General features: G+C 33.0%; 1 pseudogene; it reads left to right on the top strand.

The window, feature by feature from the left end:
- The first annotated feature begins 5,805 nt into the window (after positions 1–5,805).
- LOC118612134 lies at positions 5,806–5,924 on the top strand (annotated as a pseudogene).
- Positions 5,925–6,854: the final 930 nt, after the last annotated feature.

The following is a 6,854-nucleotide window of genomic DNA, read 5'->3' as shown; positions in this document are numbered from 1 at the left end:
ACAGTATTTTCTGTCTTGGTAAATATTATCTGTAAACTTGAAAACAATATGTAATCTGAACTTGTTTGGAGGAATGCCATAAATAACAAGGTCAAATTGATTGATAGTGTTGTCAAGTCTTCTACAACTATGCTGATTTTTTATTTCTTGTTCTATCATTTACTAAGAAAAGACTGTTGAAATCTCCAACTGTAATTGGTAGGCGTATTTTTTTTTAATTTTATCAGCGTTTTGCTTTATTTGTTTTGAAACCTAATTAATGTTATTATTTATTTAAGGTTGTCGAAAGTGAGTCCTTTGTCATTATGAAATGTGCCTCAGTATAGCTGGTAATGTTCATTATTTTTAAATCTACTTTGTCTAAAAATAATAAGTCCATTTGAGCCTTTTTTTTAATTTTTTTTTTTAATTTTTTTTTAGTGTTTGCATGGTCTAACTTTTTCCATTATTTTACTTTTAATCCAGGTGTGTTGCTAAAGTCAGGTTTTTTAAGTAGCGTGTTGTTGGTTCTTCCTTTTTAAATACAGTGTGACAGTCTATGCCTTTTATTTTAGGTGTATAGACCATTTCATTAGTGTAAATAAACACTTGCATGTTTGGGTCTTAAACTACGAATTTGCTACTTATTTTCTATTTGTCTAACCTTCTACATTCTCTTATTTGTTTCTTCAATTAATCTTTTCTTGGATTAATTGAAGTTTTTGTTTTACTATGGTTTTATTTTCAACACTGACTTATTAATTATATGTATTTTAAATTTTTAAGTGGCTTCTCTAGAGTTTATAATTAACTTTTTTCACTTGTCACACTTCAACTTTAAATAATATTATACCACTTCATGTACAGTGTAAGAATCTTAAATGGCATATTGTCTTACTTCTTGTTTTTATGCTATTATTATACATTTTACTTCTTCATATACTATAAACTCTACAATACATTGTTACTATTTTTGCTTTAAATCATCAATTATCTTCTAAAAGAATTAAGGAAAATAGAAAACACATCTTTCATATTTACCTGCCTACGTGTTATTTCCAGTGCTTTTCATTTCTGTGTTTTTTTTTTTTTTTGAAGCAGGTGGTATCTTTTTTTTTTTTAATACCAAAAGAGCTTTTCTTAACATTTCATTTAATGCAGAACCACAATCTCCTAGCAATGGATTTTTTTTTCACTTTGGCTTGTGTTAAAAAAAAGTCTTCATTTCCAATTAATTTCTGAAATAAATTCTACTGGGTAAAAAATTCTAAGTTGAAAGTTTATTCTTTTAGTACTTTAAGTATGTTACTAAATTTTCTTCTATCTTGGATAATTTCTAATAAAAAAATCTGTGGTAATTCTTATCTTTCTTGTTCTGTCTGCAATAATTCTTTTTTTCTGGGTGTTTTTAAGTTTCCTATTTATTACCAAGTACCTGGGAGTGTTTTCTCTATGCATGCACTCCTTTGGATTTGTTGAATTTCATGGCGATATAGGTTTAATATTTCTATCAAATCTTTAAAATTTTTGGTTATTATTTCTTTATAAAGTTTTTTTTGTCCCACCTTTTCTTGCTTCCATTTTTGGGACTTCAATCACAATCTGTTAAGCTACTCAATATTACCCTATAATTTCACTGCACCTCTATTGTTTTTCAGTCTTTTTTTTTTCATTGTTTCATTTTGACTAGTTTATATTACTATGTTTTCAAGTTCACTGATCTTTTCTTCTGTACTATTTAATCTGCTCTTAATCTCACCAAATATATATTTTAACTCAAGATTAAAATAACTTCCTGGGTCTATTTCGTATATTTCTCTTTTTCCTGCTTGAACATGTGGAGAATATTTATAATAGTTGTTTTAATGTGTTTGTCGGCTAAATCTATCATCTTGTTTTTTTTCTGCATCTTTTTTTATTGATTAATCTTCTGGTTACATGTCATTTTTCTTCCTACTTGGAATTTTTATTGGGTACCAGATATTTTTGAATATTATATTTTAGAACCTGGGTTTGTTGTATTATTTAAATACTGTTGTACTTTGTTCCAGCATAGATTTACTTTGTTTCCGTTTTATACCTTCAGGGCTTGCTTTTAAGATTTGTTGAGGACCATCCAGAGTAGCCTTTATCTTAAAGTAGGTATTCTAGGAAGCTTGTATATACACTACAATAGGGCTTAGTTAGCGTACCTTATTAGTTAGTACCTTTTTCATTTCGGTTTCTCCAAAATTGAGTGCAATGTCCAACATTTGGAAGCTTCTCCACAAATATCTCCTGGTTGGGGGTAGACAGAGAAGTAAATTTGTTGATTTCTTTGGTTTAAAGTAAAGAGGCTACCTTTGACTTCAAAAATGAAACCATTTTTGAAGTTTATTTGTCAACATATGAAGAAAACTACTAGTGAGTTATTGATTGAATATTTTAAAATATTTTTCTAACAAGTTTTCTGATATATTATTTTGGCTAGATTAGAAATAACTAATTAAAAGTTGCCCACTGGTCAACTGGTCATTTTAAAATGAGTGACTATGTACTGAAGAAGCTGTAAGTGAGTAGAAGAAACATTGGGCTTCAAAGCAGAAAATCTGCATTTGAATCCAGATTTCCTAATTTGTTAGATAAGTGATTTTGAGCAACTCGCTAATGATTTTCAGAGGTGTGCAAAGAATGACTCAAAGACCTGCCATCTGTTTTGTAGATCTGGTTTTATTGGAACACAGCTACACCCATTAATTTAAGTATTGTCACATTTCAGCAGCAAAGTTGAGTAGTTTTGACAAAGGCTTAATGGTCTAAAATAAATACTCTGCCCCTTTATACAATTTACTGACTTTAACATTAGAGCCTCAGCTTCCTTATCTGTAAAATAGGAACGATAATGCCCACTTCACTGTGTTGTTACCAGGACAGTTACCAAGGTGTATATGAGTGAACATCTTCCATACAGTGCTTAGCACTCAGCCATTGCACAACAGATGCATGTTAATTGGAATCTAAAATTCCACCCCCAATGGTTAATTTAAAACTAAGCTCTTTTCTTTTCAATTTTTTTTTTTTAATAACGGGAAACAATTATATGTCAAAAGTAAAATTTCACATTTTCCTTTTTAAAAACACTGGCATTTGCTGAGTTAGTATGACTTTGTCAAACTGTATAATCTTTGTCATAAATAATTAAAATAACAATAGACATTAAATGCTGTAGCTGATGCAGTGCTGAACTCCACACACTTTATGCAAATAGAAAGGAGACTAAGAATATTTTTGAGTTTTTTGAATGGCAAATATTATAATTTTCTTTATACAGCGGCAAACAAAAAAGCCTGTAATAGAAGTCAAGGTTATTGGTGGTTCTTTCATGAATGATACTATTAAAGTTATAGGATTCTTTTTTATTTCTGTGCTTAATGTTTAGAAAACTGTTGTATGAAAAAATAAAATGATAATTAGGAAACAAAAAGTAGGAATGTCCTACGTAAGGGCCTGTTCCAGCACTGCATGCCGCATGCACTGTAATTCTTAGCTGCTCGAGCCGATGATGGCAAGTAGGTAAATAAGGAGAGTCAAGTCACCAGGAGGTATTTCTTCCTTGCAGAACTGCTTTTATTAAATTGTTCTCTCCTGTGATTATCAGACTATATTGAAGTAAAATATAAGGACATTATCGAGCACATCCTGTTTGATCTTAGAACAAAAGTCATTGTACTCATCCGGATAAAATGCTGTTTCTCCGTTATGAGCCCTGTGTGTTGGGGAATTGATCAGATTTCCATCCTCCAGTGAATCTTGTAGAATGCTCAGGGCCAGTTTGTGACAGGGCCAATTTGTGACTTAGGGATTGCAATCGTATGGGTCTTTATGATGTACATTTCACATTTTAGCATCATTCCTAGTTGCATTTTATGTCTTTTGTTTCTTCCTTTTGCTCTGATTTTATTTATGCTATCTAAGTATTTTATGTAACTTTGCAAGCCACATTCAATTTTTTCTGAAATATGATTGGGTATAAATAGATGGGTAATATGGAAATAAGTGGGTAGGTAATTTTCTGTGAAGTGCTAATATGTCTATTTTGTTCTCTCTTTGAAATATAAAAAATACAACAACAACAAAAAACCTCCCAGCTTACCACTTGATAAATTTTACAATTTAAAAAGAAAGATTTAGTTATTTGTTGTTTGAATCCCTACACCATATGAAAAAATTGAAATAATTTTGACTGCTACTGTTTTCTAAAGTAAGCCAGTGATTTAGATACCAAATTTTCTTTTAAATATCAAAAAAAGAAAAAAAAAGGAATGCTTATGGTCTCTATTTATACCATTTGGTCACACTAATTTTATTTGCTTGATAAATATTATTGGAATTAATTGCGTTTTCAAAAGCTATGCAAGTGGAATTATAAACAATAATTTTTTACTACGTGACAAACCTGACATCATTAATTAAACTACATAAGTATTTCATAAGGAATAAAGACTGAACTTGGGGCTAAAGTCTAGTTAGCAGGAGTTGGAGATTGCCAGAGATTGAAATAGAGCTATGGCATCAGAAATTGCCTGATTACTAAAAACAAACAAACAAACAAAATTACCTTTGTACTTATTCAAAATCCACCTGTCGTTTCATGCCTTCTTCCTTTTATTCAAACTGCTTGTCTGTCAGGAATTTTTTTTTTTTCCCTTATTCTTCTAAACTCAGTGAGTCACCATCTTCCCCAGAAACTTCCCTGGGAACCCAGGTTGAATGAAAGACTCTTCATTAATTCTCATCCTGCTCTGTACCTACCTCCATTATTTCTTTCGCCATATTACATATGAAATTCTCCTTTGAAATGCCTGTTGCTCATTAGACTAAGACGTTCTTCGATGGTGTGGACCATACTTTATTTCATTTTCCTCAGTGCCTACTAGTTTAGGTGCTAAGAAAAGATTTATTGAGTTAAACTGAACTGAATCAGGCAAGCAATATATAAAAACCAGAGAGCATTAAGGCATTATATGTACCATGGATCACGTACTCAAATACCTACAGGGCCTGACAGATGATATAAACAAACAAGCACATGCTAAGCAGGACAACCACCCCAATCCAGGAAAGTGTTGCCATATGGGATTGCAGCCCTATATTGCCAGATCTGAGGTTTTGGGGAAGCCAAAGCGCTCATTTTTTTAATATAAATATTCCGATCTTAGATCTTAGTGGCAATAAATTCAGTTCTAAAGATCCCAATGTCTTCTATTGTGTCATTCTTTTCATTCCAAATCTGTTACTCAATTCTTGTCTCCCTATTTTTCTGTAAGTTGTATAGAGTCTTTGTTGGTTTCTGTATTTACCTGGAGTCTAGTAATTATGGTACAAGTGCTTTCTAAGTTAATTGAAAGATACCATCTATTCCTGCTATCGCTACTACTATTTATGTTTTTTCTTTTTTCCTTTCTATTTTATTTCTTTAATTTTCTCTGGATGTTCCTAGTGTAGGGGCTGCCAGTTGTGTCTCTGCTGTGATAGATTTTTTTCCCCCTTTTTTCCTGCAAACCAAAAAAAAAAAAAAGTAACAATATCTGAGACCAAAAAAAAAAGCAAAAAAAAAAAAAGCATAATTCAGTAGTCAAGGAATTAGAGAAACAGCTAAATAACCAGATTTGAGGCAGGACAGAACCTGGTTAGCGCTAGAGAATCTGGAGGCAAAAAATAACAGACAGAGTTGCAGCTGGACCCAGTGGACTCCTGTCTGTGTCAAACAGCTATGACTTGAATTACTCGTTATGTTGCCAGTTTTCACAAATAAAACGTAAAACACACATTTGAAATTGAATTTCAGTCTACGGCCATGCCACCCTGATCGAGCCAGATCCCGGCTGATCTCAGAAACTAAGCAGGGTTGGGCCTGGTTAGTGCTTGGATGGGAGACCACCTAGAAAGACCAGGTGCTGTAAGCTTAAAAAATAAGGGATTATAAACTGACAAGGTCCTTGTAATCTGTGAGATCAACCAAGGGTTGCCTCGCCTAAAAAAAAAAAAAAAATTGACTATCAGATAAAGAGCCAATAATTTTTAGTGTAAGTATGTCTTATGCAACGTTTTAGCAATCATAGAACTAGGAATCAGAGTCTGACGTGCACACTTCTGTCCTTCAGTCCCTGGCTGAAGCACCTAGGAACATGGCAAGTAATGGGAGAGGGAGAGATTTCTAAAGGAAAACTGGGCTCCGACCACAGGAAGGGACAAGTCAAAATGGATCGATCTAGCTATTTATCACCAATATATACATTTAGTATTGTCTTTTTAGACACATCCTCAACAGAGTGACATTAAAAGTGATTTTTAAATGTTGATAAGCCTGGAATGAGGTTCTCTGTTGTGCTGCATGTTACTTGCTCAGTTGCTGAGATGTGGGGAGGAGGTCTGAGGCCCCAGCAGAGGGTCCAGGAAAGTGGTAAGCGCTCTTGGGAGCAGCTGCTTATCGCTCAATATAGAGATATTAGATGGCACGAGGATAATGTTAAGAAAGTAATTATCTTAGTTTAGAAAAATACCTCGATAGAATGTTTTTACAGAGTTAGTGTGCTGTTATTAAATAATAGAGGAAGAGAAAGCTAAAATATTCTGCATGAGAAGTTAACATGAAGTTGAATTTGTACCAGAGAAGCAATTCGAGGGTAGATAAAAAGACAGAGAGAGAGAGAGAGAGAGAGAGAGAGAGAGAGAGAGAGAGAGAGAGAATGAGAGAGAGAGAGAGAATGAGGACACACAGACATTGGCCGGAATCTGCAGAGAAGATTCCAGTGAGGACTGCCTGGTGGCGTGGCAGCTAAAGGACTTTAAAATGAGAATGTTTAATATTAAAATTTAAATTGGTTATTGTGCTA

The sequence above is a fragment of the Rousettus aegyptiacus genome, unplaced genomic scaffold (genome assembly GCF_014176215.1).
Source record: "Rousettus aegyptiacus isolate mRouAeg1 unplaced genomic scaffold, mRouAeg1.p scaffold_m13_p_15, whole genome shotgun sequence".
Classification (NCBI taxonomy): Eukaryota; Metazoa; Chordata; class Mammalia; order Chiroptera; family Pteropodidae; genus Rousettus; species Rousettus aegyptiacus.
This window is presented reverse-complemented; position numbering and strand designations above follow the sequence as displayed.